Genomic DNA, 24875 nt, shown 5'->3' on the forward strand with positions numbered 1-24875 from the left:
GAGACCTAAAGGTTATCAGGAAAATAACAAACAAGCAATTTGATAGTCTAAGTAAAGAGAGAAAAAAATTTTAAAGAAGCCTAACAGAACTACTGAAGCTGAAGACTATAATAATTGAAAAAAAAATGCCCAGGAGGGTTTCAAGAGCAGGTTGGAGCTGGCGGAAGAAAGAATCAGTGAACTTGAAGATGAGACACTTGAAATGACATAGGCGGAAGAGCAGAAAGAAACAGGAAATATTAACAACAAAAGTAGCCTAAGACAGCTATGAGTCACCATTAAGTGCACCAATATATGCATTATAGGAATTCCAGAAGGACCAGAAAGACAGAAAGGGGCAGAAGGAATAGCCAAAGAAATAATGGCAGAGAACTTCCCAAACTTAGCAAAAGATATGGATATGCTCATCCAGTAAACTCAGGGAAAACAAACAGGATAAACATGAAGAAAAATACACCCCCATCGTATACTAAAAACATGATCAAATGCAAAGGACAAAAAGAGAGTTCTGAAAGCTGCAAGAGAAAAGCAACGTGTTACCTACAAGGACATCCCAAATAGTACTAATTTCTCATCAGAAAACATTTAGGCAAGAAGGCAGTGGATTGAAATACTGAAAGTGCTGAAGGAAAATAACTGCCAGCCAAGAATTTTATATCTTGCAAGATTCTCTTTCAAAAGTGAGGGAGAGATTAAGACATTCTCAGATAAAGAAAAGCTGAGGGAGTCCATCATCACTAGAACAGCTAAAGGGAGTTCTTCAGACTGAAAGAAAAGTTAGCCAATTGGGTAATTATAAACGCCAGTATTATTCTATTGTATTGTTTGGTCTAAAACTCCACTTCTTATTTCTCACAATACTAAAATGCAAAAATAATGAATAATAATATAACTTTTTGAACATACAAAGTTCAAAGATATAAATGATAACAACTATAAAAAATGGTGGAAGGGTAGAAGGGGTTTAGGAATAGTATATGTACATGCTACTGACATTAAGTTGGTATCAAACCAAATATGATTGTTATATATTTAGGATGCTATATTTTAACCCAGTGATAACCACAAGGAAAATAGATTAAAAATATATAACCAGATAGAATGAGAAGGCATTCAATATGGTACAACACAAAAAAATTAAATAAATATAAAAGTAGGCTTTAAAAGAAGTAAAGGACAAAAAAGGTATAAGACTTACAAAGGCTAAATGGCAAAATAGCAGAAGAAAGACCTGTATTATCAGTAGTGACTTTAAATGCAAGTGGATTAGACTCTCCAGTCAAAAGGCACTGATTGACAGAATGGGTTAAAAAAAAAAAAAAAAAAGCTGGCCCAATCGCACGCAATCAATAAGAGACTTACCCTAATGTCAAAGACACAAGTATGTAGAGGGTGAAAAGGTGGAAAAAATACATGCCATGCTAGTAGTAACCAAAAGAGACGGTGGTAGATGGTAGGAGAACTTGCACTTCAAAAAATCAAGAAAGTGAAAAGACAACACACAGACTGAGAGAAAATATTTGCAAACTATATATCTAAAAACATATTTATTTACAGAGTATGTAAAGAACACTTACAATTCAATAATTAAAAGATCAATAACCCAGGGTGGGCCACAGTGGCTCAGCTGGCAGAGTTCTCGCCTGTCATGTCAGAGACCTGGGTTCAATTCCCGGTGCCTGCCCATGCCAAAAAAAAAAAAAAGAAAGAAAGAAAAGAAAAAAGATCAATAACCTAATTAAAAATAAGCAAAGGATCCAAGTAGACATTGCTCAAGAAAAGACTACAAATGATGAATATGCACATGAAAAGATGTTCAATATTAGAAAAATGCAAATTAAAACCACAATGAGATACCACTATTCACCTGCTTGAATGACTCTAATCAAAACACCAGATAATAACAACTGTTTTCAAGAACATGGAGAAATTGCAATTCTCATACTTCGCTGGTGGAAATATAAAATGGTACAACCCATATAAAAAAACCATTCGAAAATTTTTATGAAGTTAATTACATACTTATACAACTCAGAAATCCAATCCTTTGTATTTAACTGAAAACAATGAAAATATATGTCCACAGAAAGGTGTAACCATGAATTCTCATAGCGGTTTATTCATAATAGCCCCATCAGAAATTTTATGTATCTGATTTACTACTTACTATTTCCAATACATTTGTAAACTACTGCTTTATAAATGAAGTTTTTCTTTTTTCACAAAGTATTTTCATTTCTATTCCTAAGGAAGCCGAGACTACAAATTCTAATATAGTCTAGAGAGTGACCCATATCTCAAGTAGCTAAGTGAAAAACCCATGACACACGAATTTATTTGATATCATTTATAAATTCTGGGTGTTAATACATAATACGAACATATTGGCATTCACTAGGGAGACTATATTTAAAGGAAACCCTCATGCTCAGTTTGCTGCCTTGTTTCTGTACATTTAGCTTTCTATTTAATTTGCTCTTTATTGGAGTATGAGAAAAGCAACCCAGGAAGAAAGGGCACTTTAATCATGGGCCAGTAGCATCATTCCGGAAAACAACAAACAATCCGGTTTTGTCATTTGTAGAGTTACATGGAAATCACAGGAGCACACAGGTCACCTCTGATTGTGCTGTATTAAACTGATGACATTATCTTTCCCAATAATCCAAACTGAGTATAACTTAAAGGTACTAAGATCGTCTTCCAGTAGGTTAACCTTGTCACAAATGAAAGGGTCCTCAGGAGAGAGTGCATGTGAGCTGAGTATATTAAATGTTTAATTTGGATGAATACCTCACTTATGAAATATGAAATATGAGATTCTAAAACATCTCATTTGATCCTGATCAGAACAACAGGTCAACAGAATCACCTCAGTGGGCTTCTCCCTTATGAATCCAGGACAAGGATATTTCTAAGGATTCATGATTTGCTTTTTTTTACAATGCACTCTGATAGTTTCTATTTTATTTCTCTTTTTTTTTTTTCTTTTTAAACATAACAACATGCAAACACGAACATTCTTACCATATGATCATTCCATTCTGGGTATATAATCAATAATTCACAATATCATCCCATAGTTGTATGTTTAAAAGAAGGTGAAAACAATCCTTTTCTATTTAGTGAAAGTTTCCATGGGTTTAAGAGATAAATTCCGAAGAAGCTAATCCAGCTATTCTGCTTAGATTCGTACACATTGTTTGGCTGTCAAGGTAGATTTCGTAATAATTTCACTTTCAAACTACATAATGATAAGGAGAAGGTTGAGTAATTAAATAGGAGTGCAGCGAGTTGAGCCAAATAAAACCTTTCACACCATTTTTCTTGTTTAAATCCATATTTTAAAGTTTTAATTCCAAAGAAAGGAACCTTATTTCTTTAGCATCAGAAGACAAAACAAAAGGGAAAAGAAGCTATTACATGATGATTAACGGAGGCCACTGAAGCAGGGACATCAATAAGTGAGTGCCACTCCCCCCACTGCAGGCACCCACAATTCTATGTTCTCCTCTTCCGGGCAAAAAGCAAATGACTAATCTAGTACCATATTCGAGGAAAAGAATAACAGCCTAAAATAATTAGAAGGATTCTTCAGCAATTTATGATAGTGGACAATCATATTCTTTTCTCCTAAAACACTTTTGCCTATGATTGTATTTATTCCTTGTTGAGGTACAATATCACTTAGTCTTCAAATAGCTGTGAAATTATCCTTATTAGAAACTCTTCTTTGACATTTAAAAACCGTGATTAAATCAAATGGAAGACAACGCTTTTTTTTTCTTTCCTTTCTTTAAAAGGGGTAGGAAGTAGGTGGAAAATAAAACATACACATACAAGCAGGTACTTGCAGATTCTAGTTGCCATAACAACTCGAATCAACTTCCATCAAGTCATCTTTTGATCTTGCTTATGGATTTTTTTGTGTAACAAGTGAAGGATTCATTTATTTCATTTAATTATTTTCTCCTTTTTGAAAACAGCTCTTTGTCTATTTTATTAAACAGAAACACAAGAGATCTATACACACCTTCTCAGAACTGAAAAGCACAAGGCCTCCCAAAAGAGAGCTTGAAAGTACTATATTGCACTTACATGGACTTCTAATGATATTTTTTAAAGGGTATTTTGTTTCCATCAAAATTAAATACTTCTGGTAATTTTACAATGTGATAATTATCCATATATTTTTCTGTTTCAATAGACCAATTCAAAAACTGTTTATGATAACACCACAAAAACATATTGCAGGGAAAGGCCTTCCTTCTGGCTTCATTTATTGTTTAATTCCTGTGTCTGAATACATCTGGAAAACGGTGAAGGCAGCAGGAAGTATAAGAAGCTGGTACTGTGGCAACTCGCTTCCTAGTAACAGCTGTCAAGAAAAATAGGCTGATTCATCAAGGAGCCCCTAAGCCAGAAACCACAGGACTCTGGGGAACGATAATGGTATGTACACGGTGCAAAACATGTTAACATGTACCTTCTCAAGGGGAAATATTCAATATCCTCTGTGAAAAGGATGCCCCAAACTGAAAATAAGTCAAAAGAGCCCCTATGGCCCATTGCTGAGTTGTACTTCTCAAACTTCTGTGATAAAGGTCCAATATGTGTGTGTGTGTGTGTGTGTGTACTCACATCTCTAGTTTGTCACATACTGGTACTTTTATAAAATATAATAAAAATAGATTACTTAGAAAAATGAAATAAACAACAAAAATATACAAAATGCAATCCTGAATTTTAATTCTTAGACTGTGTTGTAAAATTTTTCTGATTAGTTGCTTACATGTTTCTAAACACTCCAATTTCTGTGCTTATCTCCTTACAAACCATAAACAGTTCACAACTTCAGAGAACATACCACCACTTTACACAGTTCTGGTTTAGCACAGACTTTCTGAAACTGGTTTGAGCATCAGGATCACTTGGACAGCTGGTTAAACTTGAATCCCAGAGCCCCACCCTCACAGATGCTTGCTCAGTAAGTCTGGGGATGGGGTAGAGATTTTGCATTCTAACATGCCCCCAGGTCTTGCTGATTTATGAAGGCCAGTGTCATATGAATGCCACTAGGCTAAACTACAGAAATCCTGAGAGGCTGAGTGAGGATAAGATACTACCCAGGAGAAGCAGGAAGCTAAAGCTTTCATTTCTCCAGTGGTTCCCCATCATTTATAATACGAAGGTAAATGTCATCGTTTAGATGGCAAAGTTCACCATGTTCTACCTTGATCCCTCATTTTTTCCCAGTGTTTTCTATTCAACATGCCTTCTCAACATGGAATTTATGCTTCAGCCACAGGTTACCACAGGCAAACAAAATCGTTTAAGTGCCAGGGTTCTCATGTTCCCCACCATCCCACTTTCATTTCCTCCTACGTGAATGGACTATCTCCCTTTATCTAAATTCCTCTTCCTCCCACTTATTCATTCATTTCACAAATGTGTTTGAGCTTCCTAGCTGATAGGATTTTTATATGAGGTTTAAATGAGATAATCCATTTCAACGGCTTAGCGGGGAACCCACCATGTGGCAAGTGCTCTGTAATGAGGATAATGGATGATTCCATACTAATGATGACAAGGACAATAATGTCTGTGATAATCAGAGTATTTACCACTTTGTTTTATTACTGCTGATTTTAATGTCACCTCAGTTATATTGTGAAGCTTCATTGCAGAAATTATGTTTCTCAAAATGATATCCCCATTTCCTAGTGAGTTTCTAGGATACAGTAAGAATATAATAAATGTTTGCTGAGAGATTGGTAAGAACATGAAAGCGTCAAACAACTGTATCTATATCTAACGTTATCCTTTTTCTACTTTGTTATGTTATCTCTTTAAAATGTCCTTTTTCATCGTCCCTGTCATAAAGTTTAAAGCACAAGGCAAAAATCCCTTTCTGTCAATTCAAATAATCCTTGGTCAAGGCAGTTAATTTATTTGTTACTTTACGTGTTGGATAATTTCAAACAGTTTAGGAACGATTAAGCATTCATCATCTATGTAAGTGGCATGGGCTGTGGCAGCTGTAGAGGTGTGCCTCTCAGTTCTCCTTTCAAGAACTTGCCATTCAGATGCAAGGAGAGCAGCTTTAGGGTCTCTCTCAGCTTTCAATCTAAACCCACGGTCTTCTCAGGCAGCCCCTAGGCAATGTCTGAGCATGACTAGATACTAGAACTATTTATACCTAATCCAGGAGTCTTCAAATAAGAGTCTTTAATCTAGAGCTTCCATGAGTTGGTCAAAACTTTTCCTGATCTGCATTGTGATCTGAGGCTCTTTCTTCCTATTTCCTTCCACCTTTCCTTCCACAGGTGTCTGAGTTCCAAAACCACCTGAAGTCTTTGCCAGTCCAAACCTGTATCCCTCCACTTGTATGTTTTATAGGTATCACCCCCATGTGCTTCTAACTCCATCCCAGTGTCTACTTCCTAGAAGACCCAAATGATACGGGTAACATTTAAGTGCAAAATGATATATTTGGCTTTCTCGATGGAAAATGTAAGCGTTGGGTCAAACTGGGGCCTAGCCAAGAAAAGAATTTGAAAAAGAAATAGGCAAAACATGTAGCATACTTTCCACTTATCTGAGATTAGGTACAAAGAAGGATAATTTCTTCTCCCATCTGCTGAAACACTCCATTCTTGAGCCCTCAAGGAGTTACTACCATTACTGCCATTTCAGCTTCTTTGTTTCCACCTTAATACTTCTCCATAGTGTGTTTCTGATGCTTTCAGACTCCAGAGCTGATAGTCACAAATCTCACTTCAACTTGTTTGTATTCAGAAAAGTATCATAGCCTTTGTTGGTAAGTGAAGACAATTTTAGGTGCCTTCTCAACAATTTAACAGCTAAAAGCAGAAAGATGGAGTCAATTTTCTTTTTTGCTGTTTTTACACAGACATAAGTTGTAGCTATGTCAACATATGAAAAGGTATATTTACTCAACACCTAGGAATAGATTCTGAGGAAGGTTTCTACTCAATCATTTGTTCATAGTTCCTTTTGAAGTCTTAAACACTTTTAAATATAACATAAAAGCTATGGATTGAATCCCTAGACAAAAGAAGCACTAATATTAGAAAGAGGAGCTTAATGTATTTGTTCTACTAGTTATGATCCTTGCATTTTAATCAATGTTTTACTATAAATCACGAGTGCATATGAGGATAAAATTTTGTTATATAAATTAATATGTTTTTCATTCATAGTAGTAATTATTTTTATTCTGTTCTCTACAAATAAAACTAGACTGCAATTCTGCTTCAGTAAGGAGACTCTTCAGTAAAATAAATCAATTAATAAATATTCTAAAATAATTTTTTTTTAGTTTTTGGTTTTTCAAAGCTGATTTCTTGGCTTAAACACTATATCTGGAAGAATACTTGCTTGTCCAAATTTTGCACAGCCTACAGCAGATAAAAATTCCCACAATAGAGAGATGAGAAGCGTAGTTGGAGAATTCACTATATTTTCCTAATAGTGACACTTCCCCTTCATAAGTAAGGGAAGAGAAGAGCAGCAACAACAAAAAAGAGAACTTGTGCAACCAAACACAAGGCACAGAAACAGAAAAATTCATGTAAAATGTCAGAGACTCTTGGACCTCATAGATTAGATTCTTTGGCATAGTCAATGAAATCTCTTCCAACCATAAGAATATGATTCTTAAGTATCAATTATCTATTGCTGTTTAACACATCTCCCAAAAATATGAGTGTGATTTCCTTAAACTATGTTCAGACATAGTTTATTGTGGGAATGCCATAGCTCTGGTTTCTCTTCTCAAATGAGAATGAACAAAAGCAAACTCACCAAGTATGAATCTCAAGATCAATTCCAGAATCACCACCGGTCACCCTGGTGAACAGCCCTTTAGGCCACACTCTTCTCTCCATTGAAAAGGTCACACTTGAAGCACTGACCAACTTTGAAGTAAAACACTGTTTTTTTAAGAGGTTCCCCTACTAAATTTACATATGAAATAAAATAATCTCAGATATTTGTTTCAAAATAATCCAGGAGCAGTGTGCATATAGATGAAACAAAACTGGTCATGAGTTTGTACTTAGTAAAGCTGAGCAATGAGAACCTGAGGGGTTCTCATATTATTCTCTGTACTTCTGTTTATGTTTGAAATTTTCTGTAATGGAAAATTACAAAGAGGGTGTGCTGGTTTGAAATGATGCATGTACCCTAAAAAAGCCATGTTTTAATCCTAATCCCATTTTGTAAAGGCAGCCATTTCTTCTAATCCCTATTCAGTATTGTATATTTGAAACTGTAATTAGATCATCTCCCTGGAGATGTGATTTAATCAAGAGTGGTTGTTCATCTGGATTATGTGGAGGCATGTCCCCACCCATTTGGGTGGGTCTTGATTAGTTTCTGGAGTCCTGTGAAAGAGGAAACATTTTGGAGAATGAAGGAGATTCAGAGAGAGCAGAGCAGAACAGCATAACCACGAGAAGCAGAGTCCACCAGCCAGCGACTTTTGGAGATGAAGGAGAAAAATGCATCCCAGGGAGCTTCATGAAGCAGGAAGCCAGGAGAAGAAGCTAGCAGATGATTCCGTGTTTGCCATATGCCCTTCCAGCTGAGACAGAAACCCTGACTGTGTTCACCATGTGCCTTCTCACTGGGGAGAGAAACCCTGAACTTCATCAGCCTTCTTGAACCGAGGTATCTTTCCCTGGATGCCTTAGATTGGACATTTCTATAGACTCACTTTAATAGGGACACTTTCTCAGCCTTAGAACTGTAAACTAGCAACTCATTAAATTCCCCATTTTCAAAGTCGTCCTGTTTCTGGTATATTGCATTCCAGCAGCTAGCAAACTAGAACAGAGGGAAACAAAGTCTTCTATGTTTACCTCAAAGGGAAAGGCAATCCAGGTAAAATGAGAAGCAGAAATTTATATATATCTTTCTATCCACCACTCTGAGTTGAAGGGATTTATTTTCTGAGTCCACTTGACCTTTTTCTACATGACCATCTACATATTTCTACATATTTCTCTGGTCACTGTATCTCATTTCAAAAGACCCCACCCCCCTGGTTTTTTATTAATTCAAGAAGGTTATGAAAAATGATTTTCGAATGGTAAAGCAAATGTTAGTTTTTGGTTAAACCATAGCATATGTCATCGTCAGTCCTGTGGGCTTCTCCAGACTTTGCTTTAGGACTACTTGACAAATAATTAGGGATTCCCAAGATATACTGTTAGGATGCAACTTGTTCTTTGATAACAGCTTCTCACACTGCCCATGTCTTCCCTGCTTCCTAAGTGCTATCCATCAGGGAATAAAGGACACACAAGCCAGCTGATTCATATGTGAGCCTCAGCACTTGACAACCTGGGAGCCTCAGTTTCTTCAACTTTTTAAAAGGTGGGAAATTCCACACCAATCTGCCTAAATGATTATTTTACACTACAAGTTAAATGAGACAGTGAATGCAGCAGCTGCTCATAAATTCATAAGGAATTTGTTTCTAACTGTGTTTTAAGGGGTTGCCCCAGGGGTGTCTGAGAGCAGGGGGCTCCCTCTCTTCACTCAGGCCTCCTCCAAAGCAGCTCTGCCTCCATCTGTTCTTACATGTGGGGTTCCCTAGAGAATTTCATTTGAAAAGAGGGTTGGTTCTGTTGGTAACAGAAATGTTGAAAACTACTGCTTTAAATTTGTATGTTAAAGACAATGTTAAAAGTTAGGAGCTGCTGTCAATTGAATGTCAGTTAGGAAATAAACATCTCTGGAATTACGGATCTTGCCAATGAAAAAATTCGATCTGATTTGAAAAAAATATTCCTTTTGAGGAACGCATCTATTAAATAAAGCAGGATGGGCTAGAATTTGTCAGGAGAAAGTAAGCAATGGAAACAGCAATGCTACCCTAGAACCCAAATGAAAATCGGCTGACCTCGGTTCGAATCATGACATCACCATTTAGTACCAGTCCGACTTTAGACAAACCATTTTACATGTTTGTGCCTCAGTGTCTTCAACTGTGAGGTACTTAAAATAATACTTGCCTTGTTATGAGGATTAAATGAAAATTCCCATATGAGACAAAAAATTAAGTGCTAGGATAATTTTGCTTACCCTGAGAAACTGCTATCCTCCTGTTTTTTCAATAACAAGAATGACAGAGCCATTCATGTCCTCCAATTTGCTTCATGTGCCAGAAAATTTAGACCTCATTTTGAAGCTCAATTGTAACAATTAGGATGACCCTCATAAACTGTGAATTTGTATATTTCCTTTCTCTGGAATTGAATTTCTACCTTTATTTAAATTTCTGTTCATTTCAATGTTCAATGTCATTTTTCCAACAAATACTCAATATGTATTTGAACAAAGACATAGTATGATAAAACTAGATGTCCATAGCTTCTGGAAACTGCTGCATTGGGGGGGGGGGGGTAATTAGTAATGCTCTATATCTGTAAAGTGCCTTTGCTTTCCCATGTCCGTGGGAGTCATTTCTGACACTTTCAGGACAGCATTATCAAGGACTGAGAAGCACACAGTCTTTCCCCTTCTACTTTTTTTATTATTATGGTTGGGTTAATAAATACAATACACTGGGAGACTTGCTGTAACAACCAATCTTTGCCACCAGTCACATAATTTATTTATGTACCAAGAAATATTCCTGTAAAACATCCATATACTATAGATGGATAGATAAATGGTAAGTGATAGCCGAAAGAAAAATAGCCTAGACCTCAGAGGAATCTAATAATTCAAACTTAGTACAGACAGCCTGAAGATAGTTAACATATATAGTATTGATTATGTCAAGATTTAGTACTCTGGAAAAACCTCATAAAAGACAACATTTTGTGATCGCAGGGGTTTGAAAGAGAGGCAATTAAAATACAAGAAACACTTGTCTTGTTTATGTGGAATTTTACAAATATTTCTAGGAATAATATCATTGTCTTCTAAGAATAGATTTTGGTTACAAATCTAGCTTCTGAAAAGCTAGAGAACATTTTTTCTTCATAAAATAAAATAAATGGTTATGTGTTCCCGACTGTTAGCACTAGACTTAGCCCCCTTTGCTTTTATGTTGGAGCCTTGTAAGTCTGCACTCCCACTGAAGGAATGCAAAATTCCCAGGCTATAAGGCCATGTCACTCTGACTAAATTGGGTGTTGGCATTTCTGTAGGCAAATTGTTTCTGCACCTCCACACAAAGACTGGATATTACTTTGGGAGCATGGTGATTTATAAACACACACCATACAGTTCTGTCTATTCTCATCTACTTGTTCTCCTCCTATTTCTCCTCTTACTCTGTTCTCTTCATAGACAATCTCACTTTTCCCCAAAAGCATCAAATATTACCTTTCGCTATGACTTCCAAATTTACAGCTTTATCCCTGATTGTCTCTTGAGCCCCAAATCGAGAATTTCAAAGTATCCATGTAGACCTACCTGCGTGTTCTGACAACAGCCCAAATTTAATTTGTTAGAAAATAAGCTCCTCCTCTTCCCTGTACCCCATTCCCAACTGTTCCATCACGGTTTTCGTGTTCAGAAGTTACTCTTCCATCCCCTGTTCGCTATGAAAGACTCAGCACACTTGTCCTGTCGATTTGAATGTGGAGAAGAGGTGGATGGGATGCCGAGGATAGAACCAAGATGTGGGTCCACATCCTACATTTCCTAAATGGTTGTTCTTATTTCCTTCTCCATGTTCTCAAAGGCTTCTTCCCACGCCCCTGCCGCAAGCTACCAGAAGGCCTAGATGCTGTCACAGGATAAATTCAGAAAATTCAGATGGTGTCAAAAGCACATGGGAAGGTGTTTAATCTACAAGAAGAAAGGATGGAGAACAGCGCTGGGACTAGGGCAAGGCAAGCAAGGTGCTTAGGGTGCAAAGTTTAAAGAAGCACTCACTCTAAGAGTCATGCAAGTCCCAAGAAGGCACCTGAAAGTGGGTAGCTCCTTAAATTTTTTGTCCTAGGTGCCTCACTTGTCCCACCCTAGTCCAGGCCCTGATGGAGAATGTGCCATCTGCCTTTATATACCAAAAGTCCTTTGCAAGAGTATCCACAGGGCAAGCTGGTAAAGCCTCAGAGGCCAGGATCCTCTGTAATGGTATTTTATTAAGTATTTTATAGGGCATGGGTAGACTCTTTTCTATAAAAAACAGCACTCGCGAGATTAAGCATAACCTATCTGGACAGGTTCGTAAGTACAATCACCATTAATAGTGGAAGAAGAAAAATTTGATAACAGGATATGCTTCTGCAGTACCAGGAATGGTGTTATGGTAGGGCAGTATGTGTGCTGCTTAGGGCAATGACCTCTGACGCTCCACCATTCACTAGCCATGCAATCATGGGCTATCACTTATCCTCTCTATACCTCAGTTTCCTTGTCTTGAAAATAGAAACAATCATGACACCTATTTCATAGATTTCTATGAAGATTGAATGAGTTAATATGTAAAGTACTTAGTACATGCCAGCCAGGCTGTCAACATTCAATGAACGTTAACTAATATTATTATGCTTTAATCCCTGTAACTCCTTTTAGCAGAGTCACCTGAGTGTGTATTCCTAGGACTGTGCAGTCCTATAGAGAATGATAATTTGATTACCATGGAGATCTGAGAGGATCTATAGAATTAGCTGAGATATTGCATAGAACCACTCTCAGGACATCCCGCACAGACCCTCAAAACTCAGCATGTCCCCAACTAAGTTATTTGTCCCTCCTTCCCCGCAACAAACTCAACCTTCTCCTAATCTGGGGTTTCCTATCAAAATTAATGGCAGCGATATCTATTTGTTCCTAGTCACTCACCCACTTTAAATCCTTTGCTGTACAATTCATATCTATTTATCGTATAATTGTCTGTACTTATTGTTTAAAATTTGCTCCCCCAGTTAGAATTAAATTCCCATGGGGGCACATAATTTGTTTTTCTTTGTTAACTGCTGTATTCCCAGCACCTAGTACAGTGCCTGACACATCGCAAGCATGCAGCTATCTTGGAATAAATTAGTGAATGAAATCTTAAATTCTCTCTTTCCTTACCTCTTACTCTACTGCAATTGATAAAAATTTTATCAATCCAATCTCCTGAGTGTCTTTTACAGTGTATGTTCTGTCCACACTGCCACTATTCTATTTCAAGCCATCATCACATCCTATCTGGAATATTGAAATGGCATCTCCTTTAAATCTTGCAGCCCCTTTCCCCCTTAGTGCAGTCAAGATGCTCTTTCTAAGGAGGAAATTGTCCACATTACTCCCCTGCTTCAAACATTTCAGAGCAATCCCAAAAAGATTATCTGCTATACGATTCCATTTATGTAACATTCTCAAAACGGCAAAACCGTAGAGGATGAGAGCAGAGGTTTCCCAGGGATGGAGGTGGTGAGGTAAGAGTAACAATAAAGGAGTAATATGAGAGATTTCTTTCTGATGATAGAACAGTGCTGTAACTCAAGTGTGGTGGTAGTTACATGAATCTATACATGGGATGAAATTGCATAGACCTACATGCATACACACACACCATGAGTTCATGTAGAAATAGTTAACAGCCGAATAAAGTCTATAGTCTAGTTAGTGGTATTGTCAACTTCCTGGTTGTTATATTGTACTATACTTACAAGAGATCAGCAGCATTAGAAGAAGTTGGGTTAAAGGGTCTCAAACCTTTATGTACTATTTTTGTAATTTCCTATAATTAGTTTGAAATAAAAAGTACTTTTAAAACATCTCAAAGCATCATTATTGTTCTGAAGAAAAAAAAAAGTCCAGCTTCATGATTCATGTAATTCATAAGACTTCAAAGAACCCAACCTCAGCTTACAAGTCCAGTGTTCTCTCATGGCCACTCATCCTCTGTGCTCTGCATTTCTGCAAGTACGATTTACTCTTAATCCCCTAGAAAGCACCCAAAACAGATTCCTCATCCAGTATGAGCTGATATGGGAAAGCTTCCCAGATGAATCAGTATGTAAGAGACAAATGCAAAACCTGACGTATGCACCACATAATCCATACTTTCTTCCTACTCTGTTCTGCCTCCTAATATATTAGATCAGTGTCACTCAAAGTGGAGTCCAGACAATGCCGTTGGTCCAGAGACTGTTCGCAATCTGAGATGACATGAGTACAAAGGTTGAGACTAAGTCTTAGAAACATCATTAGCAATTTGACATGGCAGCAATATCCAAACATGTGAGCAGCAGACTTGCATTTTGTACATCCTTTTAAAATTTATTTTTAATTATAACTCATTTTTTTACAGAACTATCAGTCCATAATGGATTGATTGGAACTTAAAAATGGAGAACAAACAAAACAAAACAAAAAACTGCCCCTTCTCCTTAAATAATTTGAGAAACACGTCCCTAAATCACTAGATTCTGAAGTCTCCCAGGTCAGGACTCGGCCCTGGGCTCCCTTTTCTTCCTACCTTCTCCATCTGGATCAGTGATTCTCAAACTTCAGTGTAGGTTTTAGAGTTACATAAGAACAACTTGGGGAGTATGAAATTCCTAAGCTCCTTGTCAATAGACTCAGATATTGTAGCCCTGGGTGAGGCTGAGAAAAAGCATCTGCATCAAACATTTCAGGTGATTCTTTTGTAAGAAGGGCAATGAAACTTAATTCATTTTATTCTGGTGTTTCCTTAGATTAAGGCTCTACAAAAATTGTTCCATTTTAATGGAAACAAAGTAAATAAGGATATAACATATATTATTGGATACTGTATCAGTTAATAAATAAGGATGTAACATATATCATTGGATACTGTATCAGTTGGCTATTGTTGCAAAATAAGCCACCCAAAACTCAGGGTCTGAATAAATATTTGCTATCCCTAAGTCAGTGTTTCAGCTGGGCTCACTAACACATTTATGGTCAGTTGTGGGTCAGTGTTTAGTGTTCAGCTGGCTACAGGCTTATCTAAAACAGCCTTATCAGAAACAGCTAGGCTTTTCCACCAGCAGCCTTTTCACAGGGTGTGGTAGGGTCCCAAGAGGGGCAGGAAGCGTTCAAAGCTTCCTGAGGCCTAAGTTTGGACTATTACATAGGCGCTTTCTCCAAAATCCATTGGCCAAAACATGTCACAAGGCCGATTCAGATTCAATGGGTAGAGAAACAGACAACATCACTTGATGGGAGGAACAGCAAAATCCAATTGCAAAAGGTGCAGACACAGTGTAAAAAATTGGAAACAATTGATCTACTACAATCTCCACATATAAGCCATCAAAACATAAATAATCCATTTCCCATTATATTATTAAATGCCATTTGGGTAAGCATTTACCCATCTTACCGATCTTACCCATCTTACCCCATTGGGTAAGATGATATGCTGGTTTGAAAGGATGTATGTACCCTAGAAAAGACATGTTTTAATCTAAATCCCATTTCATAAAGGCAGAATAATCCCTATTCAATACTGAATGTTTGAAACTGTAATCAGATTATCTTCCTGGAGATGTGATTTAATCATGAGTGGTTGTTAAACTGGATTAGGTTGTTAAACTGGAGACATTATGGCATATCTCCACCCATTTGGGTGGGTCTTGATAAGTTTCTGGAGTCCTATAAAAGAGGAAACATCTTGGAGAATGAAAGAGATTCAGAGAGAGCAAAGAATGCTGCAGCACCATGAAGCAGAGAGTCCACAGCCAGTGACCTTTGGAGATGAAGAAGGAAAACACCTCCCAGGGAGCTTCATGAAACAGGAAACCAGGAGAAGAAGCTAGCAGATGATGCTGTGTCCGCCATGTGCCCTTCTAGATAAGAGAGAAACTCTGACTGTGTTCACTATGTGCCCTTCCACTTGAGAGAGAAACTCTGAACTTTATTGGCCTTCTTGAACCAAGGTATGTTTCCCTGGATGCCTTAGATTGGACATTTCTATAGATTTGTTGTAATTGGGACATTTTCTCGGCCTTAGAACTGTAAACTAGCAACTTATTAAATTCCCCTTTTTAAAAGCCATTCCTTTGCTGGTATATTGCATTCCAGCAGCTAGCAAACTAGAACAGATGGTAAACATTTTTCTACACTAAATTCAGTATTTTGAAATACTTCTTTGGATGGAACAATAGAAAATCACCATCTTTTACAGACAAATAAACATTCACCTTAGTTTTTGTAAGTGTGTGCATTTGCCAAGTCTTTAAAAATCTGCTGCTTTCTTCCTTCAACTCTAACCCCCCTTTCTTGGTTTAATTTCCTTTTCATTTTTTGCTCAGTTTTTGTCTTAAGGAAATAACTTAGCATTCAAGTAGCAGTGGCCCACTCCCAGGGAGAGCCATTGTTTAATATTAGTGTTCACCTAAAATGAAGCAATGCCCCACTGCCCTCACATTTATTCAATGGGAAATTCTAACCCTCAGAGAGAGGTAGATCAGGGTAACGCTGCTGCCATCATTTTGTCCATATGGGGCAGGACACCAGGGTGGGAGCTGCCAGATGGAGGTGGGGGATTTAATCGTACTGCCCGAGTCAGTGTGAGCTGCAAAACTCTAATCATCAGAGTGAGCAGGAAGTCACCTAGGCAATTCAGCTGGTGGGCGCCCATGTGAAAGGGAGAGATAATCATTAATGTCACTCCCGAGATAGGAAGGTCTTTACAGACAGAAATAGATGCCACCAGCCTACTGAAGTGCGGACAGTGATTTGTAAAATGTTATGGGAGCATAGAGCAGGCCTAAATCAAATTCAGCAGCATGTGATTAGTTGATAAAAAAACTATTTTGTTGCACCCTAGACTCTATGAAGCAACATGACTTTAAATTCTAGATGACAAGTCATTTCTGCATATTAAAATGAAAAGCTTTTCCCAAGTAACATTTACCCCATGAAATTCTTTATATAAATGTTACAGACAAAGAGAGAAAAAAGAATAAAGTCTGCCTACCAGCCTTACTTACCGGTCACAATGCACTGGAAAATGAAAACAATGTCCTCTCCCTACAAAGTTTCTTTCAAGGATCAACTTCAACATCAAAGAAAATAACAAATCTGTGGATTATGTGAAATAAAGTCTACTAGGACTGAAGTTTGTCTTTGTGTCCATCCACATTCTTCAATAGCAATCCTCTCATTTCCTTTTCTCATCAACTGAGATAGAATTGCAGTTTACAAAGCCAGTTTGGTCATCTATAAAATCCTCAGAACTCACAGTATTTCTATAGTTAAACATATGGAAGATTTATGTATGGAAAAAACAGATGACAGATTTTGCCTTGGTACCCAGATCTCTTGAGGCAGAGGAAGAATATTTCATATTTTAATGAGGTTTCAGTACTCAAATCTTAATAAAACCTCAACTGCTTCTCCTGCATTTCCAAATCTTTATACAGTATATTTTACAGAAGGCCAAGAACTTGATAAAAAGAGAAATTGTACAAATAAATGGATGAAGGGTTATGTTCTGCTTTTCAATGTTTGTTAGGCTAAAAACATGACACCCTTGAGTTTTCAAAGGAGGGCAAAATGGACTTGTAGACATCTTGTTCCTGTTAAATGAGACAGACGAGACGAAAACAGTATCTGGTAAATATGGAACCTTGTAATCAGACAAAAAAATGCCCTATATATTCTACCAAATATTAGTAGAATGCTTTATAATTCACAAAACACTTTTCCCTTTATTGAAACAGCAAATCCTTAGACAGCCCTGTGAAATGGATGATGTGCAAATTGTGGGTTATCCTGGGGGAGAGTCATCCCAGGGCCCTCAGTTCATGCGTGACTAAACCAGTATCTCAACTTGGGCTTTTAATTCCAAATTTAGTTTTCTTACCATTATCATCATTCTGGTAAAAGAGAGAAAAAAAACTCAACCCTTCCCCATAGACCTCTAACCCACTGGATAGTGACTGAAAATTCAAAATTGTGTTAAAATTAAGTGGAATGTCCTAAATCGAATTGTCAGGGTAAAAGGCAAAGTTTCATTGTCACAGAAATGGTTCTTTATTTCATTTTACTGCCCTTTTTTCTGGCATGGGCAGAACCTGGGTCTCGGTATGGCAGGTGAGAATTCTGCCACTGAGCCACTGTTGCACTGTCCTCTATTTAATTTTAACACACCTAACATCCTTTGAAGTGGACAGGCAAGTATTGTCTCCCACATTATAGGTCAAGATACAGCCCTGTTCCCGTTAAGGTTGCCAGAATGCGATATACCAAAAAAGGGTTGGCTTTTTCATAGGTTACAAATTTGGAGCTCTAAGGCCATACAAATGTCCAAATTAAAGAATGAACAGAAAGGTATCTTCACTGTAAAAAGCTGATGGCATCCAGGGTTCCTCTGTCACATGGGAAGGCACATAGTGACATTTGCAGGTTCTTCGCTCCTAGGTTGGTTTCAAAATGGCTCTCTCAACTTCTGTGGGTCCTTCTGGCTTATCTGGGGTCTTTTCTTTCTCTCTAACTTCTCTAAGCTCTGAGCTCTCCCAAAAATGTCTCTCCCTTAAAGGACTCCAGCAAGTGGATTCAGATCTACCTTGAATGTTTTTTTTTCCCCACAGAAAAAACCAAATTAAAAGGTCCCACCCAACAACAGATTTGCTCCCATAAGATTGGATTAAAAGAACATAGGCTTTTCTGGGGGAACAAAACAGATTTGAACCAGAACAACCATTGTGAATAAAGCATATCAGTCTTTTCCAACCCTGATGCCACTCTGATACCCTCCTTACTGCTACAGGACTAGGATGTCACCCCATCCTATCTTCTAGCATGGTGCAAATCCCAGAGTGCTGGGATGAAGTACTCTGGGAATTAGAGAACAGAATTATGCTGTGCTGGTGTAACTGAAAATAATGGTGTGATCCATGATAAAGCCAGCTTTCAATTTCCACTCCCAAAATTCTACCCCAATGCAGAAATTCATTGAAATACCATCTAAACTCTTCATTCCACAATTAGAGATAAGAGCCCGAGTCTCTGGAATTACTCATTAAATTTGAGTTCTGATACTTTCTAGAGCCTTTGGGTATTAACAGGTCTTCCATAATTCACACATATGGGGGAATATCAAATGATAGTCTTTAACTGTCTGACTTTACGTACTATGATTAGGAGCTCCATGAATGTTTACTCCCTTACCTTCCCATTCCATGCAAAGTCCACTCCTAACTTAAAAGTAATCTCTGGCATATGGTTTCCTCATTGCTCAAACTCTGTGCTAATATACATCACAACACATTGTTCATACTGGTCCATCCAATTGAAATGCCGTTCTCCTGGCCCGTTTGGAAAATCCAAGTCCTATCTCAGATGTTCTCATCAAGGCTTTAGGCAGGTGTCTTCCTCCATCCCAAGCCCCACACCACTGCCCCCAGAACTCCCCGCTTTGATCATACTGTGAAAGCAGCTCATTGTGTCACAGTTGCCTATCTCATATACATGCCTATAAAGAAATTCAGAGCTCAGTAAATATTTGCTGGATTAAATTTAGGAGAAGTTATCAAGTCCTCGAAGGGTTATCTGGGGAGAGAAAATGATAAAAGAGGGAATGGTGGAAATAACAGAGAATGTGTATTTGACTTACTTACACTATTGCTTTGAGCTGTGTCCAGAAGCATAATTGAGCTTATTTTCATAAATTTATCTAAAGTCCTTATTTTCATGATAGAGTAAAATGGTGGTTGCTGCCCTAGATAAATCAATATATACGGTCACTATATCAGCTGTATAACAAGCCACCTATATTTACTGGCTTAAAACAAAAACAATAAGTTATTTTATCTTTCATGGTTCTGGGATGACTAGGCTTAGCCAGGTAGTCTTGCTCAGAATCTTTCACATATTAGAAGGCAGATGGTGGTTGGGGCTGGAGCCACCTCAAAAGTTTCCTCCCTCAAAGGCAAACAGAAAATGCAGACTGTTAGCTAAGACTTCAGCTGGAACTGAACATCTATTTGTGGCCTTTCCATGTGATCTGAGTTTCCTCTTGACATTGTGGCTGGATTCTAACAGCAAGTCTTCCAAGAGAGAGCAAGGAGAAAGCCGCATTGCCATTTATGATCTCATCTCAGCAGTCACAGAGTGTAGCATCTACCATATACCATTAGTCCAGGCAGTCTAATGTGGAGGAGAAGAGCACATAGCCTCCAGCTAACAGAGGATGGCAAGTTTACCTTGCAAGATAATCATATGGCATGGGTGATATTATTACAGCCATCTTTGGGAAATACAACCTACCACAGTCAACTAAGCACATAGTAAGCATTCATTAAATACTTGTTGAGTTGCAAAGACTGCAGGACTGACCTCTCAGCTAAGAATTTTTTAATTGTAGGACATAAAAAAAACTCAGATTAGTTAATGAAACCAAGGCAAAACAAAAAAGTGATATTTAGAGAGACACTGTATTTTCTCATGGAATCCTGGGGGAAATTATGCCTCTTGAGAGGCTGTTGCCAGGAACAGTTGGATTTATCTTCAAAATTTACCTGGACTATATTGCATCTCACCACCTCCATAACTATCTCGTACTTAGACTATTGCAATTGTTTCCTAATAAATCCTCCCACCTTTCCTGTTTGGCCCTGAGTCTGTCCTCCATATAGCTGCTAGAGATACTTTTAATTTATAAATCAATTCCTCATCTCATTCAGAAAAGCATTCAAAAACCTTACAATGGCTCGCAGACCTTTCAGGATAATTCCCCTGGGTATCTCTAACCCGATTACCTACCATCTCTCCTTAGTCTCCCCTTCTCCCACCACTCTGGTCTTTGGTATTCTTTGACCATTCCAAGCATGCTTCCCACCTCAGGTACTTTGCGGTTGCTGTTCACTTTATCTGGAACCCTCCTTCTCTATATATGAACATGATTTGCTTCCTCCTTCCTTTCAGGACTCTGCTAAAATATCTCCTTACGGAGAGGCTTTCTCTGACCCAATATTTCTAAAATAGCACAAATTCATCACCTCTTGAAAGATAGACTTGTCGTTTTTTAGTCTCAATACTAAATTTCGAAGTGAAAGACTCTGGATGGCTCCACATAGCTTGAATGTTTACCATGGTCCAATCTACTTGGTTGACTTGGTTGGGGGTAGCAAGTATCATATAGAATTTAAGAGCTGTGAAGACCCAGTACTACACAGTGTACTCAAGAACAGAGGGTACCAGGAACTCTGAAGATATCCTAATAAATCTAGTAGAGCAAAGAAACAGATGATCATAGTTCCACTACTAACTCCTTGGGTGATCTTAGATAAGTCAAAAGTCTAGGGTGCAACTTCCTCCCCTGTCAAGTGTGATAGTATTATCTGCTATAATCACTTGCAGGGAAATAAAGTAACTTGCAGTAAGATGAAGCAATAAGTGATATTAAAGCATATTGGAACCTTTAAAATCCTTCTTAATGAGGTCTCAGATGTGCTTGAAAATATTTCAGCTCAAGAGAAGAGATAGATGGAACAAGTGTTAAAAATCTCAGTGGTACAGGTGACAGGTGTTTAGGGGCTCATTATACTGTTTTATGTACTTTTGAGTATGCTAGAAAATTTGCATAATAAAATATGTGAACTACTTCATATAGGTAGGGGACAAATGCCACAGTTACAAGTGAAATCTACACAACTTACAGACCCATGGTTTGACTTCTTATTTATGATTCATTGGGATAGCACAGTTGTTTTCTTTCTGTCTGTTTCCAAAATAACTCAAATTTGAAAATTCCTTATAACATTACATGTGCTATCATTGTCATGGCAAGAGCAATGCTTTTAAAATGTAAATTTTGTGGACACTTTTAAAGATTTTTGGATAATTAGGAACACCAATACTTTACATTCCAAAAATGTCATAAAATGAAATAAGTCACAAGGGTCAGGCCAGAGCTCATGGGCATTTCAGTGGGGAAAGCCCAGGCCACTTGCCAGGTGCTGAGCAGCTTTCTCACTCCCATTTTCTTCTCTGGGTCACATTCCCTCTGGCAACTGTCACACTTTTTTTTTTAATCACCAAAAGTGGCCTCAAATAGTGATTAATCTCCCCTTCTTTCATCACTGCTCCCAGAGACAAACATATCAGACCTTTACATTTCAATGATTTTACCACTGATCAATACAGGAAATATATAAGATAACAAACATAACCAGGGGAAATGACAAACCTTAAGGAATCTTACTAATTCATGGTCCACAGATTGAATGCTTAGATGATTAAATAAAATCCCCATTGGATTTCCAACTACAGCTTCCATGCTTGAGAATGAAACTCACTAAACTCGTCCTTTCTTTTACTTCCCTGCTTCCAGACCACGGGTCCCACTGAACCCACATTCCTAGGAGACCCAGCAGAACCCCATGCTTCTGGTCACACTGTTTCTTTGCATCTCATAAGACCTCCAGTTAGGGCAATTTCTCTTTACCCCCCTTAACTCCCTTTTGAGAATTTTTTCAAAACAGGCTTTATAACTATCAATATCCTTCCACATACCTGAATATTTAGCACATCTTCCACTCAAACCCCTTGATTTTGTCCAATATCATTTATTAAACTGACTTAAAGTGTCTAAATTTAAACTTAAAGTGTAAAAAGTTATATTAGTTTTAGTTGTACACCAGTGGAACTATCTGAAACTGAGACTTCAGAATATCATCAATTATAAATCTAAAAAAGCATTACATGAGTGATATTCAGCAAACACCTGAAACAGATCTGAAGGGGGGGGTTATGCTGTAGAATTTGGGGGGGTTGGCAAGCAATCATCTCAAATAACTGAGATAAACAGTATACCCAGTTGCTGTCCAGTACAAAGTCCTTGTCGCACTTCAGAGAATTGAAAATATAGGAGTAATTCAGGGACAACTCTGCAAAGAACACATTGCTAAAGACCAGGATGTGATCCCAAGTCAGATTTTACACACTTCCCCCTAGAGTTTTCAGGAAGAACACTAACAGATTAAACCTGGAAAGTCATTAGGCTGCTTGGAGTTAGTTTAACCATATAATAACAGATTGTTAAAGTAAGTGTTCTACTCCCAGCACCTTCCCAATTTTTCTAAGTGAATTCCTGGTGGGTTTGGAGGGAAGTGGATTATTTGGAACAAAGATATATAAGTGGACTGGGAGTGGGGGGATTTTTTAAAACCATTTTATAGCCTAAAAAAATACCACGTACAATATCTCTTGGAGTGGTCAGTTGTGGTAGGCATTTATTGGAAAACAAAGACCACAATTCTACATGCATTCTCACCAGGTCAAATCTACCTTCCTAGAATACATGGAGTAATTAACATAGCTCTTCTGATAATAAGTACAATTTGGAACTTGCTCAATTCTTTTTTCAGTTTTGTCTCTACTGAAGTGGGGGGGTTATTTGCCTACAAGACAAACTGACAAATATTAAGACATCGAACTCTGGGTACTTCATGCAAAAGTAAACAATATTAGTGGATATTATAGAAATGCTGAGTGATGAATTTTAAAACAGCACAAATTAATAATGGATTTCCACATGATAATCTGATTAGAAAATTCTCAAATCCAGAAAGGATATTTTTCCCAATTGCCCTTAAAGTCTGTATAGGTATTTGGTTGAGATCATGATTTCCCATTACTCAAGAGAACTGACCTGTATGTCCACCTGGCCACTCCTGGGTGAATAACTGTCCCACCAAATAGACTACAATTTCACTTTCCTTGTAACTAAAAAAGAATGTCATTAATATTTTAAAAGGACAAATATAATGTAGATGCATAGGTGTTATGTTTTGGTCTTATCCATCAAAACCAAAAGAAAATTGCCACTGACAAAACAATTTGGAAGATACTTGACTGGTTCCTAGTGAACACATTTAAATTATTTCCCTTAAAATTGCATATTTTTGTCCAATAATATTTAAAATCTATTTTTCCAGTGTATTTTATTCTCCTATAAAATCCAATACATTTCAATGTCACAGAATAAAATAACTTTCTGACCTTTCATCTCAGCAAACAAAAGCAGGATGTGTTGGTTTCAGGCCTTTAACCCATCCCCTTGAGTTTTGAGAAGGGATAAGGAAATATAATGGCATGTAATGCACACTTTAGGAAGGTTCTGTAACATTACCCAACATTTAACTGAGAATTGTTAAAAATCTATGGCCAGGATTAAATACATAAAATGAAATTAAATAAAGAATATTTTACTGTCTTTCATCCTCTAAAATTTATTAAGTATGTCTAGGATGTGCCAGGTATATGCTAGGATCTTTCACATGAAATGACTCAACTCTCACATCAAGTTGTAGGTAGAATTATTAGCTCTGCCTTAAAGTTGATCAAAAAGATTCTTCATAGTTGTGATGGTTTGATGTTGTATGTACCCTAGAAAAACATGTTCTTAAATTTATTTTTAAATTTCACATCCTTATTACTGTGGACATGAACCCATTTTAAGTAAGACTTTTCATTGAGATTACTTAAATTAAGGTGTGGTTCACCTCAATGAAAATGGGTCTTAATCCTATTACTAGACTCCTTTATAAGCATAATGAAATTCAAGGAGAAAGCCTTAGGAAGCAAGAGGCTGGACACTGACAGAACCCCAAAGAGAAGGGACAGACCAGGACATCTTGCCATGTGCCTTGCCATGTGATAGAAGAGTCAAGGATTGTCAGCAACCACAATCTTCAGGGAGAAAGCATCTTCTTGATGATGCCTTGATTTGGACTTTCTTTTAGCCTCAAAAGAGGCTTCCTATTGTTTAAGCCAAACCATTGCATTGGTATTACCCAAGAAACTAAAACAATGGCTAAGAGTCTTGTCCCAAATCACATAGTAGTGGTTCAGGCATTCAACCTAAGGCTACTCTTAGGACAGACAGTGTTCACTTCTTTCCCTTGGAACTGATTAGCTAT

The sequence above is a fragment of the Tamandua tetradactyla genome, chromosome 4 (assembly GCF_023851605.1).
Source record: "Tamandua tetradactyla isolate mTamTet1 chromosome 4, mTamTet1.pri, whole genome shotgun sequence".
Classification (NCBI taxonomy): Eukaryota; Metazoa; Chordata; class Mammalia; order Pilosa; family Myrmecophagidae; genus Tamandua; species Tamandua tetradactyla.